Source organism: Carcharodon carcharias, chromosome 1, assembly GCF_017639515.1.
Source record: "Carcharodon carcharias isolate sCarCar2 chromosome 1, sCarCar2.pri, whole genome shotgun sequence".
Taxonomy (NCBI): Eukaryota; Metazoa; Chordata; class Chondrichthyes; order Lamniformes; family Lamnidae; genus Carcharodon; species Carcharodon carcharias.
The window spans coordinates 190,041,546-190,056,093 of NC_054467.1; the positions used below are offsets into that span (position 1 = coordinate 190,041,546).

The following is a 14,548-nucleotide window of genomic DNA, read 5'->3' on the forward strand; positions in this document are numbered from 1 at the left end:
AGCAACTAATAATTGGAACTTGCAACAATTGCAATTTAATAATTGTGGGGGTTTAATCTTCATATAGACTGGGCCAATCAAATTGACAAAGGTGACCTGGAAGGTGGGTTTCTGCTTCTGCAGGATTTTCCTGGGAGAACACATTGTGGAAGTAACTCAGAATAAAGCTATTTCAGATCCACTATTGTTCAATGAAGCAGGGTTAATTATTATCATAGTAAAAGATGTGCTGGGTAAAAGTGATCATCATGCAAATGAATTTCATTTTATTTTTAAAAGCAACATATTCTAGCCCCAAACAGGAATCTTACATTTAAACAGAGCTACTTACATAAGTATGAGGGGTGAATTGACTTAGATTGATTGGGTGAACAGACTAAAAAGTGTGGTCATAATTAAACAGAGGGAACAATTAAAGAAACAATTTAAGATGTTCAACAAAAATACATTGCATTAAAAAAAGTAAACTCAAATAGATTCATCCCTGGCTTAGTGGAGAATTGAAGAATAGTATTAGAGTAAAAGAAGAGGCTAGTAGCAAGACTGAGGATTGGGAAAACTTTAGAAACCAACAAATGGCCATCAGAAAGTTGACAATAAGGGAAAAAATAGAATATGAGAATAAACTAGCTAGAATATAAAAACAGTTCATAAGAATATTGTCACTTAGAAGTAGAGACAGGAAAAATGATCATGAGAAAAATGAAGAACTGGCAAGCATTGCACAAATATTTTGGGGAAAATTTTATGAAGGTTATGGGGGTTTTGGCCACTGACTTGTCTCCTGATATGGCACTCTGTCAATCAGGCAATTGAAATGTCACCTTTCAATGGGGTCAAGGACCCCAGGGCCAATAGACGCTGGCAACTCTTTTGCTCAGCAGCAGCACCGGGGAGATACTGTAGGAAACATAAACACCCAAGGCCTTGGATCTTCCTTGGATCCCTGGACACAAGGTGGGTGATTGTGTGAGGGGTTTTGCGGAATGGGAGCTCACGGGAAGGGAGGTGTAGGGTGGTCAGCAGCAAGGGCAGAGGGTTGGTTCTCAGCAGCATTCCTTCCCGATGCCAGGTCCCTTGATCAGACACTGAGTGCCATTGAATGAGGGACCTGCCCCCATTGGGAGGCCACAAACAACCCACTCAGGTTTGCTCAGTGTGATCCTTGTGTGGCGACAGGCCCATCTACCTCTGGTTTAATACCAGCAGCAGCAGGATAAGCTCTTAACTGGGCAATAATTGGCAGATGTCCAAAGGCCTCCCTGCCACAGACTTAATCAGGATGGAGGAGGCAAGGTCACAAGGACCCATCTGCGACCCTTGTTAAACGTCCACCCCAAATCCAAACTCACCATAAGGGAGAGCATAAAGTACCATCCTTTGTGTCTGTCTTCATAGTAGAAGACACAAGTGCAAACCAGAAATAGAGGGTAACCAAGGAACCAGTAAGAGTGAGAAACTTAAGGTAATTAATATCAGCAGAGAAAACATATTGGAGAAACTTAAGGAATAAAGGCTGACAAAACTCCAGACCCTACACCCTAGGGTTCTAAAATGAAATAGCTGCAGAGATAATGGATGAGCTAGAGTCCCATTCAGAAGACAGGAAAGAAAATATATTTGTATGTCAACCTAGCCACTTTATAAAGTTATATTTTATTTTAAAAATGGACAAAGGCTTCACCAAATCTCTCCCAAGCTCCACCCTCTCCACTGCTGCTGCCAGACCTGCTCAGTCTTTCCAGCATTTTATGTTCTTATTTCAGATTTCCAGCATCCACAGTATTTTGCTTTTATTTACCCTGACATGCCTAACCAGCCATGACTCATACCAGAAGAATTTCTAACATTCAGAAACCAGCAGGGACCTTGTTACCTATAAATGCCCCCTGTGGCTGCAGACAATCAAATTGCAAAAAAATGCTCCAACACCCTTTACGTTTCTAAGGCAGAGCTGTGGCCAACGAAGACGGTAGTCTGCAAGGACAAAAGGGACCCTGACTCCTCTATTAAACCTCTCAAGATTCCAGACCTGGGAAGATACATCCTTCGTCCCAAACCAGAGAGAAGAAGTGGGAGGTATGTCACATGACCTACCACAACATGTAATATTGCCATGTGGAGCTGAACCCAGGCAGTCTAACATTTTACCACCTAACAGGTAACACCAGAAAGAGCTCTGTCCAGGTAAATTGCTTGGCCCTCATCTACACTGTGAACTGCTGGAACATCAGAACTTCTGTATCTGGGCCGATAAGATTCAATCATCTCCATATGTCTTAATCCATTGGGGAAGTCATTGCTTCTGGGAAGATGGATCACCCTGCAATAGTTTCAGCCTGCTAACCTGTGAAGGAATACCCATTGGAGTTTTGATTCTTTACTCTGGACTCACGTGAAATCATAACTCTTATTTTTATTGTGGTCTTGCCCAGTTCCCCTTTCTTTCCCTTATCCCTCTTTTATTGTCTGAGTGCAAAAAGGGGGGAGAATTTGCAAAAACACCTTCTTGCATTTTGTGTGTGTTATTAATAGAGGGTTGGATCACTCCAAACTGGAGGGTTGGGGAAACTATGCCACCACTTATAAAGGGGGAAATCAGAAATCTGTTTGTGGATGAGTAGTGAAAGGAGAAATCAGGGCTGTTTAAATGATTCCCCTTCCTGCCCATAACAGAAATTGGGAGCTCAAATCCGGGAGTGATCCAATTTGAATTTGACCTGAGTCCAAGTTAAGAGATGAGCCAAATTAGAGATAAAAGAGTCAATCACAGAACCATAGAATCACAGAATTGTTACGGCGCAGAATGAGGCCATTCGGCCCATTGTGTGATGCACTGGCTCTCTTAGCATTTTAATTTAATGCCAATCTCTGGTCTTTTCCCCGTAACCCTGCACGTTGTTTCTATTTAATAATCATCCAATGCCCTTTTGAATGCCTCAGCTGAACCTGCCTCCACCACATTCCAGGCAGTGCATTCCAAATCCTAACTATTCATTGAGTGAAGAAGCTTTTTCTCAGGTCATGTTTGTTTCTTTTGGAAAACGCTTCAAAACTGTGCCCTCTGGTTCTTGGTCCATTTAAAAGCAGGAACAGTTTCCCCCTATCTACTCTGTCCAGACCCTTCATGATTTTGAAAACCTCTATCAAGTCTCCTCTTAGACTTCTCCTCTCCAAGGAAAACAGTCCCAACTTCTCCAATCTTTCCTCACAACTCAAGTGTCTCACCCCTGGAACCATTCTTGGAAACCAATTCATTCACATCCTTCCTATAGTGTGGCACCCAGAACTGTACACAATACTCCAGCTGAGGCCTAATGAGTGTCTTACATAAATTTAGCATAACCTCCTTGCTCTTGTACTCTATGCCCCTATTAATGAAGCCTAGAATATTGCATGCTTTAAAAACAGCTCTCTACCCGTCCTGCTACCTTTAATGACTTATGTATATATACACCCAGGTCTCTCTGCTCCTGCATACCCTTTAGAAATATGTCCTTTATTTTATACTTTCTCTCCATGCTCTTTGTCCCAAAGTGTATCACCCCACACTTCTCCGCATCGAACTTCATCTGTCACTTATCTGCCCACTCCACCAATGTGTCAATGTCCTTTTGAAGTTCTATACTGTCCTCCTCATAGTTTACAATTTTCCCAACTTTTGTGTCATCTGAAAACTTAGAAATTGTCCCCTGCATACCAAGATCTAGATCGTTTATATATATCAGGAAAAGCAAGGGTTCCAATACTGAACCCTGGGAAACTCCATTACAAACCTCCTTCCAGCCCAAAAAATACCCATTAACCATTACTCTCTGTTTCCTATCCCTCAGGCAATTTTGAATCCATGTTGCTACTGCCCCTTTTATTCCATGACCTATAACTTTCCTCACAAGTCTGTTGTGTGGCACTGTATCGAATGCCCTTTGGGAGACAATTGGAAGCTAAAAGCGGAAAACACAGTGGCTGGAACTAATTTTAGGACAAGTAACTTACCACAGCAAAATCCTTGTCCTACCACTAAGAAAATGGCAATGTTTCATGCCCAAATGTTTGTCCAGCAAGAGAATATAAGCGGACAAGTTTGGAGACACTTACACAGATCAATTGAAAGCTGTAGCTTGGGAGATACAGTCCAAATTACCCTGCAAATCAAAAGAAACAAATAAATCCTGGTGTTGGTAGAAAGTCTGGATTTGATTTGCCAGCAGAGCAATCAGATGAAGAGCCATGATTCCGAATCCCCTCCCCCAGCCAATTTCCAGCTGGAAAAGCTTAAACTGGGGCTAGAATTTAAGGAAAGAAAGAGAGAAAAAGAAAGAGGGAGAGAGAGAGCAAGAAAGAGCGAGCGAGCAAAGGAACAGGAGAGGGAAAGAAGGAGAGGGAAGAGAGAGCAAGGGAACATGAAAAGGAAAGAGAATTCCAGCTCTGAAAATTGGAAATGGAGCTAGCAGCTCAAAGGGAGAGAGCGAGCAGACAACTAACCGCTGCAAGTGAAAATCTCTCCCTACTCGACAGCAACCCCTATCCCCCTAATCCGGAACCACTTTCTGAGACCCTCAAATATGTGTGATTCTTTCCCAAATTTGAAGAGAGTGATATGGAGTAATTTTTTACACCTTTGAGAAAATAGCAGGACAGCTAAAACGGCCCTCAGAGACCTGGATATCTTCAATTCAAGGGCAACTGTCAGGGAGAACTCAAGGGGTCTACTCCATGTTCCTTCTGAGGTGTCTCTAAATTATCAGGAGGGTAAGGCTTCCTTCCTAAGTGTCTACGAGTTATTCCCAGAGGCATATCGCCAGCAACTCTGGAACATTTGTGAGAAGCCAACCTGTACCTACATCGAGTTTGAATGTTTGAAACAAACCTCGTTTGACCAATGGACAATATCCCTAAAAATCCCACACACCAATGAGGAGTTGCGTGAGCTAGTACTGTTGGAGGAATTCAAAATTTGCCTACCCTCCAACCTGTGAATACACCTAGAGGAGCAGAGAATCCTCACAGCCAGGGGTACAGCAGTCACAGCAGATGGCCATGTGACCCATAGGCCTGTTAGCTCAGACAGACTCTTTCCAAACTATACACTTGAGCATTGGAAAGAGAAACTGGGTGATCTAGATAGGAAAGATTCCCCACCCAGAAAAGAAAACACCCCCCCAACAGCCCAAAAGGCTGGATTCTCGCAGGCCGGCGTGTTCTCATTGCAACAAATAGGCCATTTCAGACCTGAATGCTGGAGATCGCAAGGTAAGTCAGTTGGCTCAGTAGGGCTTCATGCGAGTAGTCTCCCCAAAGGATCCGATGGAAAGTGCAGCAGAGAGTCTCACCACAGAAACTTATCCATTGGAGGGTATGACACTATGCATGTCTGAGCCGGACTGACTCCCAGAGAGCTTCTGGAGTTTTGCCTTTTCAGGAACGGTGTTCCCCTACCCGGCTCAAAATGTGAGCAAGTCCATGGTACTGCTCTGGGACACAAGGGCCACCCTATCCTTTATGTTAGAGGGAAACCTAAACCTGCCCACCCCTGCCCCCTCCCCCACATGCCCCCCACTGAGTCCTCCCTGAAGGCCAAAGCCCTGTTCAGTGGAGTGGGAGGAGGATCTGTGTTTGCACCCTCCATAAGGACCACCTAGAGTGTGACCTTGTTGCAGGCCCTGTTGCAGTAGGAATTGTCCCTGAACTACCAGTACAGGAATTGAGTTCCTCCTTGGGAACGATTTGGCTGGCAGCCAGGTGTTAGCCAGTGAAAGAAAAGAAGCCAAGAAATCTGCAGAAGGGCAGATAGCTGGAGAAGGTCCAGAGGCCCAAAAAGGTGGAATAGCACCCACAGACCTCAGGCAAGAGGAGCTCGAAGGTAGCAAGGCTGAAGCCCGACCAGTAAAAAAAACGGGATCCAGAGAAATCCTCTAGAATCTGAAATAGATTCCCCAAATATCCCCAAGTTAAATAGGGACCAAAGAAGTCCTAAAGGAGGGAAAGAGATAGTGAAGGAGATGCCCTATGTGGCTGAAAAGCCTGAAAGAAGACAGGTTATTAGCGAGTGAGATACCTTTCCCAGTTGAAAAGCTACCAGGAGGGTAGCTGGAGGTCCAAAGCCAAAGGCCCGGGCCAGAAAGTCAGTGATTGATCTCGCTGACCACTTTATAGTGAATTTAAACCTGGAGCAGAAAAGCTCCCAATTTGGCCCAGAAGGAGTGAGTGTGATGCCTCACCAAGTTGATAAGCCACCCAGGGGGACAACAAGAGTTGACCATCCCCCAGAGGGCAGTAGTGTCCCAAAAGACACTGCACCTATCATGCAACTGACCAGCAGAAGGCCCCAACCAGATTGCACCATCATGCAGGATTGCAAGAGGACTGGACAGAGTTAACACCCCCTCTAAAATGATCTACCACCCCCGCCAGGCTACAGCCCTGTAGCCATATCTGGTCTGGATGCAGGAAAGACCCCTGCCAGAAGAGCTAACCATCTGCCTGTATTCCTGGCCCAGAAAGGCTGGCCCAGGTTCAGGGGCCAATTGCCTGCCTGCTGCTGTGCCAGCCAAAAGCACCTAGCACCAGAAGCTGGAACTGTGCTAGTGCCTGAGTGGACCCTGAACCAGAATCCCCTAAAGAGGTCAAGGTTCCTTTAAAATATCCCGCTCTCCTGACCCTCAGCCGAACCCCAGCCTCTGGGTCTAAACCCCTGAGCCCACAGTTAATAAAGTGGACAGGCAAGAGTTAAGCTGGACATAGGCAGTTCAGTCCTATGATCCCAGAGTATGGCACCCACGGAGTGAGATGTCCAGCACTCCCCTGTGGATTGTCCAGAGTAGCTTAACTTGTCCCCTGAATGCTAACCACCCTGTAAAACCCCCAGACCATTTTTGAGGATGTTTAATCAGGAGATGGGAATGCCTGACCTCCAACAGAGGGAAGTCAGAGCTCTAGCACTGAACAGACTTCCCCATGCAGGGAACTGCCATTTCCCCTGCGAACTGTGTGTCTGATGTTCCAGCATGAATGTGAAAATGCCTGTATACTTCTGCACTTCCTATTCCACCTTCCCTAATACCACATTAGAAAAATGAAAAGAAACGGAATTCATTTCATTTTTCTTCAACGGGGGAGGCGTGACCCGTCCAGAAGACAGGAAGGAAAATATATATCCACGTGAACCTAGCTACTTTATAAATTAATTATTTTATTTTAAAAATGGACAAAGGCTTTAGCCTGACATGCCTGACTAGCCATGACTCATACCAGAAGAATTTTTAACCATCAGAAACCAGCAGGGATCTTGTTACCTTTAAAGAGGCGCTAATGCCCCCTATGACTTAAATTCCAAAGAAATGCACTAACACCCTTTCAACATCTAAGGCAGAGCTATAGCCAATGGAGACACTGGACTGAATTTTGCCGTTGGCGAGCAGGGGGTGGGGCCCGCTCGCTGATGCGGGATGAACGTCGGGGGGGAACCTCCAATATCATCCCGCCCCATTTAAATTTTCAGGAAGGTGGGCCCGCAGCAAAATCAGTTGTGCGCCCACCGACCTGTCAGTAGCCAACTGAAGCCATTGACAGAGTCACTTAAACAATTAAAGGATCTGCCCGTCCAACCTTAAGGTTGGTGGGCAGGCCAGAAGCCCCGGGGGGAAATAGAAAAACATGAAACCTCATCCACTGGCGGGATGAGGTTTCATGTAGGGATTTTAAAAGTTTAATGCAGTTTTAGTGTAAGTTATGAACATGTCCCATCTCACGTAACATTGTCACATGAGGGGGACATGTCAAGGATTTTTTTTCCTGAAACTTCAGAATGCTTCAGTGCAGAGGAATCTGGATGTCCTCGTGCATGAATCGCTGAAAGCTAGTATGCAGGTATAGCAGGTAATAAGGAAGACAAATGGAATTTTGGCATTTATTGCTAAAGGAATAGAGTATAAAAATAGGCAAGTGTTGTTGCAACTGTACAAGGCATTGGTGACACCGCACTTGGAGTACTGAGCACAGTTTTGGTCCCCTTACTTGAGGAAGGATGTAGTTGCACTGGAGGCGGTTCAGAGGAGGTTCACTAGATTGATTCCAGAGATGTAGGGCTTGTCTTATGAGGAGAGATTGAGCAGTTTAGGCTTAGACCATAAGACCATAAGACTTGGAGCAGAAATTAGGATCTTCGGCCCATTGAGTCTGCTCCGCCATTCAATCATGGCTGATAAGTTTCTCAACCCCATTCTCCTGCCTTCTCCCCGAAACCTTTGATCCCCTTACCAATCAAGAACCTATCTATCTCAGTCTTAAGTACACTCAATGGCCTGGCCTCCACAGCCTTCTGTGTCAATGAATTCCATAGATTCACCACTCTCTGGCTAAAGAAGTTTCTCTTCATCTCTGTTCTAAAAGGTCTTCCCTTTACTCTGAGGCTGTGCCCTCAGGTCCTAGTCTCTCCTACTGATGGAAACAGCTTCCCCACATCCACTCTATCCAGGCCTTTCAGTATTCTGTAAGTTTCAATCAGATCCCCACTCATCCTTCTAAATTCCATCGAGTATTGACCCAGAGTCCTCAAACGTTCCACATATGTTAAGCTTTTCATTCCTGGCATCATTATCATGAACCTCCTCTGGACCCTCTCCAGGGCCAGCACATCCTTCCTGAGATATGGGGCCCAAAATTGCTCACAATATTCTAAATGTGGTCTGATCAGAGCCTTATAAAGCCTCAGCAGCACATCCCTGCTTTTATATTCTAGTCGTCTTGAAATAAATGCCAACATTGCTTTTGCCTTCCTAACTATCGACTCAACCTGCAAGTTAACCTTAAGAGAATCCTGGACTAGGACTCCCAAGTCCCTTTGAACTCCAGATTTCTGAATTCTCTCCCTATTTAGAAAATAGTCTATGCCTCTATTCTTCCTACCAAAGTGCATGACCTCACACTTCCCCACATTGTATTCCATCTGCCACTTCTTTGCCCATTCTCCTAACCTGTCCAAATCCTTCTGCAGCCTCCCCGCCTCCTCAATACTACCTGTCCCTCCACCTATCTTTGTATCATCTGCAAACTTAGCCAGGATGCCCTCAGTTCCTTCACCTAGATCATTAATGTATAAAGTGAAAAGTTGTGGTCCCAACACTGACCCCTGCGGAACTCCGCTAGTCACTGGCTGCCATCCTGACAAACACCTCCCTATCCCCACTCTCTGCCTCCTTCCAGACAGCCAATCTTCTATCCATGCTAGTACCTTGCCTCTAGCACAATGGGCGCTTATCTTACTTAGCAGCCTCCTGTGCGGCACCTTGTCAAAGGCCTTCTGGAAGTCCAAGTAGATAACATCCATTGGCTCTCCTTTGTCTAACCTACTCGTTACCTCCTCAAAGAATTCTAACAGATTTGTCAGGCATGACCTCCCCTTGATGAAACCATGCTGACTTTGCCCTATTTTACCATGCACTTCCAAGTATTCTGAAATCTCATTCTTAATAATGGACTCTAAAATCTTACCAACGACCGAAGTCAGGCTAATCGGCCTGTAATTTCCCGTCTTTTGCCTCACTTCCTTCTTAAACAGGGGGGTTACATTAGCGATTTTCCAGTCCTCTGGGACCCTCCCTGACTCCAGTGATTCCTGAAAGATCACCACTAACGCCTCCACTATTTCTTCAGTTATCTCCTTTAGAACTCTGGGGTGTAATCCATCTGGTTCAAGTGATTTATCCACCTTCAGACCTTTCAGTTTCCCTAGCACCTTCTCCTTGGTAATGGCCACCATACTCACCTCTGCCCTCCCAAATCTCTTGAACTTTGGGGATGTTACTCATGTCTTCCACCGTGAAGAATGACGCAAAGTACCAATTCAGTTCCTCCGCCATTTCTTTGTTCCCCACTACTACTCCAGCGTCATTTTTCAGCAGCCCAATTTTCACTTTTGCCTCTCTCTTACCCTTTTAATATCTAAAACAACTCTTGCAATCTTCTTTTATATTACTGGCTAGTTTACCTTCATATTTAATCTTCTCCTTCCTTATTTCTTTTTTAGTTGCCCTCTGTTGGTCTTTGTAGGCTTCCCAATCTCCTGGTTTCCCACTGCTCTTTGCCGCATTGTATGCTTTCTCTTTAGCTTTTATGCTGTCCCTGACTTCCCTTGTCAGCCATGGTTGTCTCGTCCTCCCTTTAGTATGCTTCATCTTCCTGGGGATGAATTTTTGCTGTGTCTCCCAAATTACTCCCAGAAACTCCTGCCATTGCTGTTCCACTGTCCTTCTTTCTAGGCTCATCTCCCAGTCAATTCTGGCTCCTCCCTCATGCCTTTGTAGTTGCCTTTATTCAACTGTAATACCGTTACATCTGATTCCAGCTTTTTCCTCTCAAATTGCAGGGTAAATTCTATCATATTATGGTCACTTTCTCTTAAGGGTTCCTTCACCTTAAGCTCCCTTACCAAATCTGCCTCATTACATATCACTAAATCTAGAATTGCCTGTTCCCTAGTGGGCTTCACCACAAGCTGCTCCAAAAAGCCATCTCATAGACGTTCCACAAATTCCTTTTCTTGAAATCCACTCCCAACCTGATTTTCCCAGACTACCTGCATATTGAAATCCCGCATGATCACTGTAACCTTGCCTTTCTTACACGCCTTTTCTATCTCCTGGTGTATCTTGTGCCCCACATCCTGACTACTGTTCGGAGGCCTGTAACCATCTCCCATTATGTTTTTTTTTAACCTTTGCGGTTCCTCAACTCTACCCACACAGATTCTACATCATCTGCTATTGATTTAACTTAATTTCTTACTATCAAAGCATCCCCCATGCCAACCTGCCTATCTTTTCGATAGGATGTATATCCTTGGATATTTAACTCCCAGTCCTGATCCCCTTGCAGCCATGTCTCCGTGATGCCCACCACATCATACCTGCTAATTTCAATCTGCGCCACAAGCTCATTTACCTTATTTTGTATACTGCGTGCATTCAGATACAACACCTTCAGTCCTGTGTTTCCCATCCCCTTTCTCATTGTCATCCCTTTATCTGATGTGCTTGAAGTTAGATTCCTAGCCCTTTCCAAACACTCTGTCCTATTTTGTGTTCTGGAGACTTTAATAGCCTCTCCTGGGCTTTCCTTACTTTTCAGTTTTTTTCATAATTTTCCATGAAGTTGAATCCACTCCCCCATATAAGGAGCTACATTAAGTGTGCAGTGGAATATGGGCAGATGCTATCTTAAGTTGCAAGTATGTCCAACATTTTCTTGTGGTAGACAAGTTCTGTAAAAATACTGTTTGCAACAATGCTAAATATCGATGTTACTGAAAAAGCATATGAGTACTGAAGGTATGAAATCTATCTGAGCCGTGCTTTCCTGAGGAAACAGAAATGATTTTGACACATTGTTTTGTGCATTTTCTAGCATTTTGGAACCCATTATAATTCTGCTTATGGGCCAAACCCAAATTTTCCTGGAAAGATTAGGAATGAAAATGAAAGGTTTCCATACAACCTGGCTCAGGGAAGACAAAAACGCTGATCCAGTTAAAGGCTGTTAGTAAAGATGAATTTGATGATTAAAAACTCTGGAATGTCAATATTAATGAAATAATAGTTATATTTTTTAAAAGTTGTACTTCAAAATATTTATTGAAATGAAGCTTGCCAGTACTGGGAATTGGAATGCATTTTCACTCTAGCACCCAGTGCTAGTTCAGTGCTTGGAAGTGATTCCATGACCTCACACTTGCAGCAAGTGTATCTCAGGCAACCCACATTTGATTTTCTGCCCATTGATTTTAATCAAAGGAGAATCATGCACAGTATATTCACACTTGTCCAAGATGCGAACACCACTTTCACCTGAGACTGCTGGGTCATGGAATCACCTGTTGCATGTTAGCTGTTGCATCATACAATCACAGTGTAAAGTTCCTTCTAATCAGCTCATAAATGTGCTTTATGCCCAAACCCAGAAGCGACTGATACAGAGCAATTTTTTTTTAGTTCCTAATTTAATGTTGTCTCAGTAGCACAATATGGACAGTGCTTGGGAATCTAAAAATGTCCACACACATTTCATATGCATAACTGTGAGGACCTCGAGTTCCTCCTTTCAGCATGGATTAGGTTGAATACTACATCACTGAAATGAAAGCCTGTGTTAAACTACCCAAATATACTTTCCAGGAATATGGTGATTAAAATGTATAGCTCATTCACTGATGGGTTACTTGTAAATGTATAGAGATAAGGAGGTAGAAAGGTTAAAGAAGTTAAAGAGAGCAAGATTCTTTTACTGATTTAGAAGGGCAAAAATGTGTAAAATTTGCAAAGCTGAGAGAATTCCAAATAAATGTTTAATACACAGATACTAAATTTCCAAATGGAAGGGATAATTTTGGTTTTGTGTGATTGAGTAAAATGGGTGACAGCAAAATTGGCTTCAGCCAAAATTAAAATCATGGAAGATGTGAAATAAGCTGCTAATTCACTATTACCTGGTTTATACCATCATAAATATAAAATCTGACTTTAAGTTGCTAATAGGCCAATAAAAAAAATGTGCCTACTTGTGGCCAGGAAGAGATAATTATGTGAGGGTTTTCTGGGTTAGCACCAAAATGGCTTGAATCAAAGTTGTAAATGTCATCCTTGTTACTGTGACCATGGTGCAGTATCGATTCACAACCTTTGTGACTTCTCTGTAGTCTTTGCACAGTTGATTTCACCATCCTCTTCTTCGTTGTCTAGCTAAATGGGACTGCATTTCCTGATTACACTCTTACCTATCCAGTCATAGCTAGAGAATCTCCTGTCATGGCCTCCCCACCTAACCAATTCCATTATCTCTGGAGAACCCCTCAGAGCATCTGTCTTTGGTGTCTTCCTATTTCTCATCTATGTGTTGCCTTTGTTGACAACATTGAAAGACATCACATCAGCTTCCGCATGTAATCTGACAGCACCGAGCTCTATTCAATTCCCACCTCACTCAACCCTTTTACTGCCTCTATGATACCTGATTGCTTAGAACTTGTGCCCAATATTCAGTCATGAATGAGTCTCAATTTAATTGTTAAATCTTGGGCAGATTGAAATTAATATCTTTGGCCTCTCCCATTAACTCTGTAGCTTTTCCAGTTATTGCAGCTTACCTGCCCAGCCATTGTCTCAGACTGAACCAGACCGTTCGTAATTTTGGTGTGTTTTTCAACATTGAGCTGAGGTTCTGACCCCATATCCTGTCTATCAGAATGACTGCCTATTTTCACCGTTAGAAACCACCACCTCTTCCTAAGCCTTGGAGGAACCAACATGTTGGCCAAATTCATAAGAAGAATCCTGAAAAAGGAGGCAATTGGGAGTGGTGTGGGTGTGGAAGTGGCATTCACTTCCATTGGCCTACAAACCTAAATACACTGAAAAATGATCCTGACATGGTGCAATTTCTAGACCAAGATATTTGTCATTCAGTACAGATAGGGAATAACAATTATCCGGAGATTTTCCAAGCCCTCACATATGCTGAATACTTCACATTCTGTGAGCATATATAAAGTCCATTGGGCACTTACAGCAAGGTGTCTTAATACATGCAAAGACTTATTTAATTAAGAACTCAAGTGATGCACCAACACATTTGCATCACTGAATGCGAACATTTTTATTGTCATTATTTGCATATCACTAACAACAGAAGATTTTCAAGTTACAGTCACCGTCCAAATGAAACAGTGTTTGGCTAGCACTTTAAAATTGTTCTGTTAAGTTCAAAACCTTACAAGTTATTCATAGTCTACTGAAAGAAGGAAACATAAGTCTTTAATGACAAAAATGTTTTTAAATAAATGATACCATTAGCATATTTGTTCAATAGATTGAATACTTCAGAAACAATTTCAGATAGTCATAACAGAAATAATGCAGTTTACTATTGCATACCATCAGTATGTTATAAAATAGGTTTCCATACTTCACCTTAATATTGTATTCCTAGTCTTCTTTAAGTGGACTTTTACTCAACAATCAGTGTAACCATTCAATCTGAATTGTTGCACCCAAGTTCTTGTTAAGGCAGTTCTTGCTAAAGTTATGTAGCTATAGCACTTTGCTAACTATTCATCCCTATTTATAGTTTTACAGTACGTTTTCCATTTGGCTAAGTGCAATTCCTCCCACATAACAGACCTGAAGTCTAGTTTTGATTTGTTGCTTTGCTAATCAAACCTCCAGCTTTGCCCAATAACTGTGGTGCAATATTTTTTTTTTCCACTGCCAATACGAGCACTGGAATCCTACAGCGTGCATTCACTGATATCAGTGAGTATTGGTCATAAGTACACATTAATTGAAAGGCATTGTGCCCATCCTGGCTAATTCCTTGCCTGTCAGACTATGATTGGCAAAAGGTGAATGTGGAGCAGACGGTGTTCAATGCCAAAAACTCTGAATTCTGCTGTATAAAGATTCCACCTTTTCTATTATAAACATAGAATCATAAAGTGGTTACAACACAGAAGGAGGCTATTTGGCCTGTTATGTCTGTAGCAGCAGCAATTCACCTA

At 43.1% G+C, this 14,548-nt stretch overlaps 1 protein-coding gene across 3 annotated transcripts in view; it reads right to left on the reverse strand.

The window, feature by feature from the left end:
* The window catches only part of LOC121294052 (urea transporter 2-like), a 150,422-nt gene extending 136,340 nt beyond the window's left edge, over window positions 1–14,082 (reverse strand). For all 3 annotated transcript variants that reach the window (XR_005941292.1, XM_041173188.1, XM_041173269.1), the window contains exon 1: window positions 13,962–14,082. The gene's annotated coding sequence lies outside the window, so the exon portion shown is untranslated. The remainder of the gene's footprint in view (window positions 1–13,961) is intronic.
* Window positions 14,083–14,548: the final 466 nt, after the last annotated feature.